The following is a 12,596-nucleotide window of genomic DNA, read 5'->3' as shown; positions in this document are numbered from 1 at the left end:
ATTCTTCATTACTAAATGCACTAAAAACCACCAAAACAGTATAAAAGTATAGACACCATAACAAAATTCACATTTAAAATTAAAATTGATACAACAATTCATTAAATAACCAAAAAAATCAGCAATATACAATGGGAAAATTCAAAAAAGGACATAAAGTTGGTTTTAAAGTTGGACTTGTGCCACATAACAAAATGAGAAAAGGTGTTTCTTCCAAACAAAGTGACAGTGAACAAACACATTATGTTAGACTTACCCGTGAAATGACAAATCTTGTAAAAAATGTACCATATAAGGAAGATAAGAGTCTATCCAACACTGGGATCAAACCTGCCACTTTGTTGCGATCAAAATCTAGTGACACAAAAAAGGCTAAACCTGTTAAATCTGCAAAAGAAAAGCAAAGGTAAGACTATTTTATACATAAATATTTCCTATTCAATCAATCTACACACAAACTAAACATTTAAAGATGATCACAGTTTCAAATCTGAAAGAAACCATGTACAAGGGTCACTTTCTACATCATATTACTAAGTTTGGAAAAATCTTATTCAAATATTCAAAAATATGCAAGTAAATATATAAATTATAAAGAGCAGATATTTTTAAAGATATTGAGACAAAGACAAATAAATCTGATATACAGGAGGATTTTTTAGAGCCATTTATAAAATTAACAGTTTTAAGGGGAGGTAACTAGCAATTTACATTTTATCTACTTTTCCACTATGCATCAGAATGTATGAAAAATACATATTTACCTGTTTTTTTTTTTTTTTAACAGAATTGAGTCTAAAACCAACAGGACTATCAACATAAAGTTAAATGCAGTCATGTGGAATGCTGTGTTTCATGAACATTCAGAACTAAGTCCACATTGTAAGGGGTTTCTTGAATGGGACATGTCCAAAGAAGAAAGATGGGGCCTTGGCAACTCTGAATGTGCTATATGTGACACATGTAGTTACCAGTCTAAAAAATATAAACTTTATGAAGAGGTCAAGACAGGAAAAAAGGGTAGAAAGCCTGCTAAAATGAATATAGGTGCCCAAGCCGCATTAGCTCAAACTCCTATTTCAACCACAAGCTTTAGAAAAATCTTGCTAGGAACTAATTCTGTTGCTCCATCTGCAAAGGGACTTCAAAAGAGAGCCAATGCTGTACTGCCTAAGATAAAAGAAATAAATGAGAGTGACATGAAAAGACTGCGTAAACGATTAATAAATATCAAAAAGTTACGTGGTGCGGAAAATCCATCTGCCGTAAGTCTTCAAGGCGACGGTGCATACAATAACCCATTGTATTCTGGGGTCGGTCGTACACCATTTCAGCCTGCGACCCAAATGGTATACACTGTTGCTGAAAATGAGACACAGGACAAGAGCATACTGACAGTTGTTGCAAAAAATAAACTGTGCTCCATACACCCAGTTAATCCAAACAGTGGAAAATTTGAACAGTGTACTGAAAACTGCAGCTCAACTTTGACCTTTCTCAAAAGCATCGGCGATGAATATTCCTGGGCCAAGGAGGCCCTGACAGATTTAAATGCAGATGAAATCGAGGCAAAACATTTTACAACTGACCCCGACAGCTCTGCATTTAAAGCTGCGGAAGATTTATATCATGAAAACATAACAAAAACTGAGCCCGAACATTTCCTGGACACCCGACATCTGGCAGATAATCACAGGAAAAATATAAAGAAAAATCCCCAAATTCTCAATATGATGCCTGGAAGAACTAAAAAAGAAAAAGAAAATCTCCAAAACAATTTTTCTTTAGATTTATCAGCAAGATGCACCTCTGAATTTACAGAGGCAATGGAAAAATATGGTGGTAACTTCCAAAAAATGAAAAACAAAATTTCCTTCATATGTGATGCCATCCCAATGTGTTATACAGGAAATCATGAGCTATGCCGTCGTCATTCTTTTGTGTGTAAAGGTGGCAAGAAATTCTGGCTGAAAAGTAGTAGCTTTTTAACTTCCATGTTTAAAATTTTGAATACAACAGACAATATTAGTGAAATAAGAAAATGCATACTGTACCGTCTTGGCCCAGATGCCTTAAATAAAACTAAACTTAACCTTAATACGCAAAAAGTTGAAGGATTTAACCGAAGCTTACGACGGTCACTTCCCAAAAATGTTACCTTCACCAAAAACTTTGAAGGCAGGGTCCATGCAGCAGTCCACAGTGTAAATCTTGGTCCTGGAGAATCCTTGATGCTAATTTGTGATCAGCTGGGTGCACCAGTGACTGCAGGTTCCTCTGTCGAAAAATCTCTGAAATTAGTACAAAGAACTGATAAACTTCAAAAGGAGCATAAAAAGTCTCTGAAATATAAAAAATCTATGTCTGACAAAAGAAAGTATCTCTATAAAGCATACGCAATCGCAAAGGAGAATCGAGACTATGAAAAAAACAAACTTTTATCCGACGCAAATAAGAAAATTGCTGGAAAAAAACAAGAACATGGTTACGCAAAGGTGAAAAGGATACACAGAAGTAGCAAAAAATAAAAATGTACAAAGTAAACAGTGTGGTTCATGGCTTTTAGAGCAAAATCCCTGTCCCTTGCAGTGTATTCGGTCTTGGTTGGTAGCATGGGTCTCTAGAATAATGTGATCTGCATTAACACATAGCTTATTCTGACAGAGGTGGCTACACTCAATTGTATTGCTATTTTTATCTAGCTTTGGCATATCATTTCGACTGAGTTTATGTCTAATCATATATGCCACCCTGTGGGCCCTTTCTTTTTTTAAACCCTCAGTGGGCCATTTTACATTCTTCACCCCATAGCCATATTTGTCAACATAGCCCTCCCATACAATACATGCATATTCATTGCCCAATTTCCTTGTTTTCAATGAAAAAATTCTCTCTAGATGCTGGAAAAAGTCTCCCATGATGAGTTTATCAACAAAACGCTTGCATCAGTAATCTGACTCCACAGACCGTTTTCAAAAGTTAAAATGAAAGTGAAAGTACCCCCAGTTTAGAATACAAAGTACTTAATAGTTTTCCATTGCCGACAATGTTAGCCTTTTGTTTAATTACTTCTAAATAAAAGAAATTTTGTGGTTGAAAGTGGTATCAAAAGAAAGAACAATTTATTGTCATCAAAATACAACACAAAAAAATATATGGTCCCATGGCTTTTACGGGTGAATTTTGGGGTTGTCAAGAACGCATGACAATCCCGCAGAAAAATGTCACTGATTTTTAGCACTTCACCTCAAGTAGTAAAAAAAATTCTAATAATTCCTATGTAAATAATTTTACAAGAAAACTATGCTTAACTGTAGTCATACTAAAGAGGCTTTCCAGAAAAAAAATATCCATTTAATATAACAACCAATCACAAAGACTTACCATTTTTCTTCTCTATGTCATGTTCCCTTCACCAAGATGGCTGCGCCCATGGATTTTCATTTGGTACATTGATACCTATACAATTTCCAAATAAAATCAGAATCTAGCAAATTTACTTATTTATAAACAATAAACCTAGTCCGCAATATGGTGTGAAATATCAGAGTTATCTGTCCATGTATACCCAAGTTACCAACAATATAATATGCATACCCCTTTCATGACACGGCCAGGTTTTCGCTATCTTTTGAAAAAAATCATCATGGAAAAACTGATGTTTTTCTTAAAGTTTCTAGTTTTCTTTAAAGTTACATATGTATATAGGTGGAGGAAGGTCAGTGATACTGTATATGAGGTTGTCTTCATCAGATATTTAATAGGGGTAGATTCTACCCAGAAATTTATAACCACAGGGAAAATTTCAATTATTTACTATTTTTTCATAAATAAAAGTGACCTCTGGAGATATGATTGTACTGAAAGACCAGTAAAGCTGCCTTATCTTGTTGACTGAGAACCAGTGATGATGTATAAAAATATAAATCATTTCTGTCATGGGTGAGAATGTGCAGAAAAATTAATGTGATTTATCCTAATTATTTCTGTTTTTTGAAAAATTTATGGGTGACCATGTTACAACTGTCATTCTTCATTACTAAATGCACTAAAAACCACCAAAACAGTATAAAAGTATAGACACCATAACAAAATTCACATTTAAAATTAAAATTGATACAACAATTCATTAAATAACCAAAAAAATCAGCAATATACAATGGGAAAATTCAAAAAAGGACATAAAGTTGGTTTTAAAGTTGGACTTGTGCCACATAACAAAATGAGAAAAGGTGTTTCTTCCAAACAAAGTGACAGTGAACAAACACATTATGTTAGACTTACCCGTGAAATGACAAATCTTGTAAAAAATGTACCATATAAGGAAGATAAGAGTCTATCCAACACTGGGATCAAACCTGCCACTTTGTTGCGATCAAAATCTAGTGACACAAAAAAGGCTAAACCTGTTAAATCTGCAAAAGAAAAGCAAAGGTAAGACTATTTTATACATAAATATTTCCTATTCAATCAATCTACACACAAACTAAACATTTAAAGATGATCACAGTTTCAAATCTGAAAGAAACCATGTACAAGGGTCACTTTCTACATCATATTACTAAGTTTGGAAAAATCTTATTCAAATATTCAAAAATATGCAAGTAAATATATAAATTATAAAGAGCAGATATTTTTAAAGATATTGAGACAAAGACAAATAAATCTGATATACAGGAGGATTTTTTAGAGCCATTTATAAAATTAACAGTTTTAAGGGGAGGTAACTAGCAATTTACATTTTATCTACTTTTCCACTATGCATCAGAATGTATGAAAAATACATATTTACCTGTTTTTTTTTTTTTTTAACAGAATTGAGTCTAAAACCAACAGGACTATCAACATAAAGTTAAATGCAGTCATGTGGAATGCTGTGTTTCATGAACATTCAGAACTAAGTCCACATTGTAAGGGGTTTCTTGAATGGGACATGTCCAAAGAAGAAAGATGGGGCCTTGGCAACTCTGAATGTGCTATATGTGACACATGTAGTTACCAGTCTAAAAAATATAAACTTTATGAAGAGGTCAAGACAGGAAAAAAGGGTAGAAAGCCTGCTAAAATGAATATAGGTGCCCAAGCCGCATTAGCTCAAACTCCTATTTCAACCACAAGCTTTAGAAAAATCTTGCTAGGAACTAATTCTGTTGCTCCATCTGCAAAGGGACTTCAAAAGAGAGCCAATGCTGTACTGCCTAAGATAAAAGAAATAAATGAGAGTGACATGAAAAGACTGCGTAAACGATTAATAAATATCAAAAAGTTACGTGGTGCGGAAAATCCATCTGCCGTAAGTCTTCAAGGCGACGGTGCATACAATAACCCATTGTATTCTGGGGTCGGTCGTACACCATTTCAGCCTGCGACCCAAATGGTATACACTGTTGCTGAAAATGAGACACAGGACAAGAGCATACTGACAGTTGTTGCAAAAAATAAACTGTGCTCCATACACCCAGTTAATCCAAACAGTGGAAAATTTGAACAGTGTACTGAAAACTGCAGCTCAACTTTGACCTTTCTCAAAAGCATCGGCGATGAATATTCCTGGGCCAAGGAGGCCCTGACAGATTTAAATGCAGATGAAATCGAGGCAAAACATTTTACAACTGACCCCGACAGCTCTGCATTTAAAGCTGCGGAAGATTTATATCATGAAAACATAACAAAAACTGAGCCCGAACATTTCCTGGACACCCGACATCTGGCAGATAATCACAGGAAAAATATAAAGAAAAATCCCCAAATTCTCAATATGATGCCTGGAAGAACTAAAAAAGAAAAAGAAAATCTCCAAAACAATTTTTCTTTAGATTTATCAGCAAGATGCACCTCTGAATTTACAGAGGCAATGGAAAAATATGGTGGTAACTTCCAAAAAATGAAAAACAAAATTTCCTTCATATGTGATGCCATCCCAATGTGTTATACAGGAAATCATGAGCTATGCCGTCGTCATTCTTTTGTGTGTAAAGGTGGCAAGAAATTCTGGCTGAAAAGTAGTAGCTTTTTAACTTCCATGTTTAAAATTTTGAATACAACAGACAATATTAGTGAAATAAGAAAATGCATACTGTACCGTCTTGGCCCAGATGCCTTAAATAAAACTAAACTTAACCTTAATACGCAAAAAGTTGAAGGATTTAACCGAAGCTTACGACGGTCACTTCCCAAAAATGTTACCTTCACCAAAAACTTTGAAGGCAGGGTCCATGCAGCAGTCCACAGTGTAAATCTTGGTCCTGGAGAATCCTTGATGCTAATTTGTGATCAGCTGGGTGCACCAGTGACTGCAGGTTCCTCTGTCGAAAAATCTCTGAAATTAGTACAAAGAACTGATAAACTTCAAAAGGAGCATAAAAAGTCTCTGAAATATAAAAAATCTATGTCTGACAAAAGAAAGTATCTCTATAAAGCATACGCAATCGCAAAGGAGAATCGAGACTATGAAAAAAACAAACTTTTATCCGACGCAAATAAGAAAATTGCTGGAAAAAAACAAGAACATGGTTACGCAAAGGTGAAAAGGATACACAGAAGTAGCAAAAAATAAAAATGTACAAAGTAAACAGTGTGGTTCATGGCTTTTAGAGCAAAATCCCTGTCCCTTGCAGTGTATTCGGTCTTGGTTGGTAGCATGGGTCTCTAGAATAATGTGATCTGCATTAACACATAGCTTATTCTGACAGAGGTGGCTACACTCAATTGTATTGCTATTTTTATCTAGCTTTGGCATATCATTTCGACTGAGTTTATGTCTAATCATATATGCCACCCTGTGGGCCCTTTCTTTTTTTAAACCCTCAGTGGGCCATTTTACATTCTTCACCCCATAGCCATATTTGTCAACATAGCCCTCCCATACAATACATGCATATTCATTGCCCAATTTCCTTGTTTTCAATGAAAAAATTCTCTCTAGATGCTGGAAAAAGTCTCCCATGATGAGTTTATCAACAAAACGCTTGCATCAGTAATCTGACTCCACAGACCGTTTTCAAAAGTTAAAATGAAAGTGAAAGTACCCCCAGTTTAGAATACAAAGTACTTAATAGTTTTCCATTGCCGACAATGTTAGCCTTTTGTTTAATTACTTCTAAATAAAAGAAATTTTGTGGTTGAAAGTGGTATCAAAAGAAAGAACAATTTATTGTCATCAAAATACAACACAAAAAAATATATGGTCCCATGGCTTTTACGGGTGAATTTTGGGGTTGTCAAGAACGCATGACAATCCCGCAGAAAAATGTCACTGATTTTTAGCACTTCACCTCAAGTAGTAAAAAAAATTCTAATAATTCCTATGTAAATAATTTTACAAGAAAACTATGCTTAACTGTAGTCATACTAAAGAGGCTTTCCAGAAAAAAAATATCCATTTAATATAACAACCAATCACAAAGACTTACCATTTTTCTTCTCTATGTCATGTTCCCTTCACCAAGATGGCTGCGCCCATGGATTTTCATTTGGTACATTGATACCTATAGAACAGTTGAAAAGAAAACTATAGGCTGGTAATTCCAGCAACTATTTCAAAAAGAAAGCTGGGAAGTATAATTTCATCATGTTCATTATTATTTGAGAAAGCGTCACAAAATATTTTAAGAACAATTTAGGTAAACTAAAAGAAGATTAGATGTAAATTTTGCCCAATTTAGTCTAAACTGACGAAAAATTATAACGGGACCTCATTAGTGTTCTTTACCTGGAAGAAGATAAAGGTAAGTGAAAATTCCCGATGTTAATATTGAACAGATATATGATGTTAAGGAGGGGTATTTGCGAAAAATACCAGTCGAGAGAATTTAAATTTCACAAGCCGTAAGTCGAGGGAAATTCATTCTCAAGACTGGTATTTTTCGCAAATACCCCTCAAGAACATGCTATATCATTCTGTTTAATTACACCGAATATTAATGTTAAAAAACACATTGATGATCGCGACATTACAAGCGTCCAGGCGGATAGAGTATTTTTTTGGCAAATACCACAGCAGAGAGGGTAAAAAAGGCATATATAATGAGGGGGGATAGGAGGGTTCTTGATCCTGAAATCCCAGACTTGAAAAAACGAAATCCCGAGGTCCCGAATTTAAATAAAGCAAATCCCGACATCCGGAAATCCGAAAAAAAAGGATTCCCGGATCCCGAAAGGGTCAATCCCGAAATCCCAAGCTTAAAAACACCCCATCCCGGAGTCCCGATAAAGGTCCTATCCCCCCTCTATAATCCTTTTAAGTGAAAATTCCCAATGTTAATATTGAACAGATATATCATTATGTTAAGGAGGGGTATTTGTGAAAAATACCAGTCGAGAGAATGTTAAATTTCACAAGCCATAAGTCTAGGGAAATTCATTCTCAAGACAGGTATTTTTCGCAAATACTTCTCAAGATCATGCTATATCTGTTTAATTACACCAAATGTTAACGTTAAGAAACGCATTGATGATCGGGACGTAACAAGCCTCCAGTCGAATAGAGTATTTTTTGGTAAATACCACGGCAGAGAGGGTAAAAAAGGCATATAATCCTTTTTGCATATACCCCGACAGTGTCAAAAATGAACAATATTCATTTGATAACAGTAAATTGGTGAAAAATACACTGGCTATCAACCAATCAAAATCCAGGATTCTTACATAAGGTGTAATTAACAAATAAATCATCTATATATTTGTTACCGTCTGAAAGTAAACTAACAGTAGAGTAACTACAACCATCAAATTTATGAGGTCTTAATTAAAAGGCTTTTTTTACTGTGATGGTTGTATTATTTGTGTACCTGTTATTTGTACAATCATGACAATAATTGACTGATTGCAGAATAACAAGATATATTTGAAAATCTATATAGTCCTAATAAAATAAAATTGAGAATAAAAATGGCTAATGTGTCAAAGAGACTACAACCTGACCAAAGGGCAGAAAACAGTTGAAGGCCACCATTTGGGTCTTCAACACCGTGAGAAAATCGTTCTTGTTTTTACAAAGGCAGTGGCTATTTTGCTGGCTCCGGCAAAATAGCCTCTAAGGTGCTATTTTGCCGGCTCCAGCATAATAGCCAAAATAGCAATTTATATAGAGTTTTGCTATTTTGCCAGTCTTATTTCAGATTTTTTATCAATACATATAGGAAGATGTGGTGTGAGTGCCAATGAGACAACTTTCCATCCGAATAACAATTTAAAAAAAGTAAACCATTATAGGTCAATGTACGGCCTTCAACACGGAGCCTTGGCTCACACCGAACAACAAGCTATAAAGGGCCCCAAAATTACTAGTGTAAAACCATTCAAACGGGAAAACCAATGGTCTAATCTATATAAGATTAAAAAAAAACGAGAAACGAGAAACATGTATAAATTACATAAACAAACGACAACTACTGTACATCAGATTCCTGACTTGAGACAGGTGCAAACATTTGCAGCGGGATTAAACGTTTTAATGGATCCAAACCTTCTCCCTTTTTATGAAACAATAGCATAACATCACAACATAGAAAAACACATGAAAAAATATCAATTGGCAGGTATGGCAAGGCTATAAGAAATAAATTTTGTCTTTGTAGTCACTCATTTAATTAAAGATTTCTATAGTTCCTTTATGGTGCCAGACTTAAAAAAAATCACCAAAAAGCAAGGCACTGGTTTTGTAATGCTCATTAACCAGTATAGGTCATTTGTAGGTTGTTGGGTGTTACTTTTCGTTTCAAAACTAATTGGATATTTTTTTTAAAGTTTTAATCAGAATGTTGATTTTTTTACATGGGTTATGTGTATTTTATATTTTTTTTAAAGGATTTGTTTAACCTCCTCTTAAAGAAAAAAAGTACTAGTATCAATTTTAATATTTTACTTTTTAAAAATGTTTAAAAGACATGATTTTAGAGATTGTAAAGAATATCAATTTTAATATGCACGCTTTATATAAATGGATTAAAGAAGACCTATTAGTATAGAGATTTCTTATTGAAGTGTATATATAACCCTGTGAATTTCTGGTCTAACTCAGTGAACTTCGACACGGGTTACATTATAGTCTGTTGGTCTATAAGTGACACTGTGGCTGCTTTAAACGCAAGACTGTAGACAGTATATACAAAATTTATTAACACAAGTTTACGGTTCGAAAGCTAGGGGAAGACTGCCCCAGAAACAGTTTAAAACACCTCCGAATGAAGTCGAAGATAGGGGTATTAAAACATTATAGAAGGTTCACATAAAAATATCTTATCATTGTCTAATCTTATGTAATAATAAACGGATTATTGTCCTCCGCTTAACTTAGTAAAATAGCGATAATTGCTTTTGTAGTTCGAGTGTTAGATATTTGTATTATCTCGCAATTGAATTTTCCCATTTGTTTCTAAAACAAGAAATATTCAACTGAAAACTAAAATTAGAAATAATCAAATTGAAAAAGAGAGTTCATATAAATATTCAAATCAAAACGATAGTTCATATAAAGCACTTTGCGAATTAATGTAAAAGTTCCTATTTAATAAAGTCACTTTTCTTCCGGTTATATATATGTTTCCATATATTTTTTGTTCTTAATTTTAATCTAATTTGACCCCGGGGTCATTATACCGCATGGTATTTTGACCCTGGGGTCATTTTTCACATATGGTATTTTGAACCCCCCTGCGGTATATTGAACCCCCTGTTTTTGATAAATAGTATTGCAGATAATCTAATTTACAATTTATTGGCTATTATTTTTTTTATTTGAGGTTTTAAGTAAGGGGGGTTCAATATACCGCAGGGGGGGTCAAAATACCATTGCTATGTAAAATTTTGCAAAATATCTTTTTCAGTATCCTAAATACATACAAACTACTTATTGGAGTATTATTACTATGTTAAGGAGTTAGAATAGCTAGAATTTTTGAAATTCAAGGTCTATGGTAGGGGGTTCAATATACCGCAGGGGGGTCAAAATACCATGGCAAAGTAAAATTTTCAAAATATCTTTTCCATCATGTTAAATACATACAAACTACTTATTGGAGTACTATTACTATGTTTAAGAGTTAGAATAGCTAGAATTTTTTTAAACTCAAGGTCTATAATAGGGGTTCAATATACCGCAGTGGGTTCAAAATACCATGGCAAAGTAAAATTTTCAAAATATCTTTTCCATCATGTTAAATACATACAAACTACTTATTGGAGTACTATTACTATGTTTAAGAGTTAGAATAGCTAGAATTTTTGAAATTCAAGGTCTATAGTAGGGGGTTCAATATACCGCAGGGGGTTCAAAATACCATGGCAAAGTAAAATTTTCAAAATATCTTTTCCATCTTGTTAAATACATACAAACTACTTATTGGAGTACTATTACTATTTTTAAGAGTTAGAATAGCTAGAATTTTTGAAATTCAAGGTCTATAGTAGGGGGTTCAATATACCGCAGGGGGTTCAAAATACCATGGCAAAGTAAAATTTTCAAAACATCTTTTCCATTATGTTAAATACATACAAACTACTTATTGGAGTACTATTACTATGTTTAGGAGCTAGAATTTTGCCATGGTATTTTAACCCCCTATCATGGTATATTGAACCCCCTACTCTTGACCTTTAATTTCCAAAATTCTGACAATTCTAACTCTTTTATGTAGTTAGAATACACCAATAAGTAGTTTGTAGGAAAAGATGTTTTGAAAATTTTACTTTGCAATGGTTTTTTGATCCCCTACCATGGTATCTGGAACCCCCTACTCTAGACCTTTAATCTAAAAAAAATCTGGCAATTCTAACTCTTTTACATAGTAAGAATACACCAACAAGTATTTTGAATGTATTTAACTTGCTGGAAAAGATATTGTATAAATTATACTTTGCCAAGGTATTTTAACTCTCCCCCCCCCCTCTACCGTGGTATATTGAACCTTCTACTGTAGACCTTTAATTAAAAATATTCTGGCAATTCTAACTCTTTTATGTAGTTAGAATACACCAATAAGTAATTGTATGTATTAAACTTGCTGGAAAAGTTCTTTTGAAAATTTTACTTTGCCATGGTATTTTGCCCTCCCTGCCGTATATTGAACCCCCTTCTCTAGACCTTTAATTTAAAAAATTCTGGCAATTGTAACTCTTTTATGTAGTGAGGATACACCATTAAGTAGTTTGTATGTATTAAACTTGCTGGAAAAGTTATTTTAAAAATTTTACTTTGCCATGGTATTTTAATCCTTCTGCGGTATATTGAAACCCCTACTTTAGGCCTTTAATTTCAGAAATTCTGGCAATTCTAACTCTTTTATGTAGTTACAATACACCAATAAGTAGTTAGTATGTATTAAACTTGCTGGAAAAGTTATTTTGAAAATTTTACTTTGCCATGGTATAATTTTGACCCTTCTGCGGTATATTGAACCCCCTACTCTAGACCTTTAATTTAAAAATTCTGGCAATTCTAACTCTTTTATGTAGTTAGAATACACCAATAAGTAGTTTGTATGTATTAAACTTGCTGGAAAAGTTATTTTGAAAATTTTAATTTCAAATGCCATGTTATTTTGACCCTTCTGTGGTATATTGAACCCCCTACTTTAGCCCTTTAATTTCAGAAATTC

The 12,596-nt window shown here is 33.7% G+C and overlaps 1 protein-coding gene across 1 annotated transcript in view; it reads left to right on the top strand.

The window, feature by feature from the left end:
* Positions 1 to 7,492: 7,492 nt before the first annotated feature.
* The window catches only part of LOC139516813 (uncharacterized), a 43,094-nt gene continuing 37,990 nt past the window's right edge, over positions 7,493 to 12,596 (top strand). Inside the window, exon 1 of the mRNA XM_071307137.1 lies at positions 7,493 to 7,727. The gene's annotated coding sequence lies outside the window, so the exon portion shown is untranslated. The remainder of the gene's footprint in view (positions 7,728 to 12,596) is intronic.

Source organism: Mytilus edulis, chromosome 3, assembly GCF_963676685.1.
Source record: "Mytilus edulis chromosome 3, xbMytEdul2.2, whole genome shotgun sequence".
In the NCBI taxonomy this organism is placed as follows: domain Eukaryota; kingdom Metazoa; phylum Mollusca; class Bivalvia; order Mytilida; family Mytilidae; genus Mytilus; species Mytilus edulis.
Note: the sequence above shows the minus strand (reverse complement) of the source record. Positions and strands in the feature narration are given on the sequence as shown.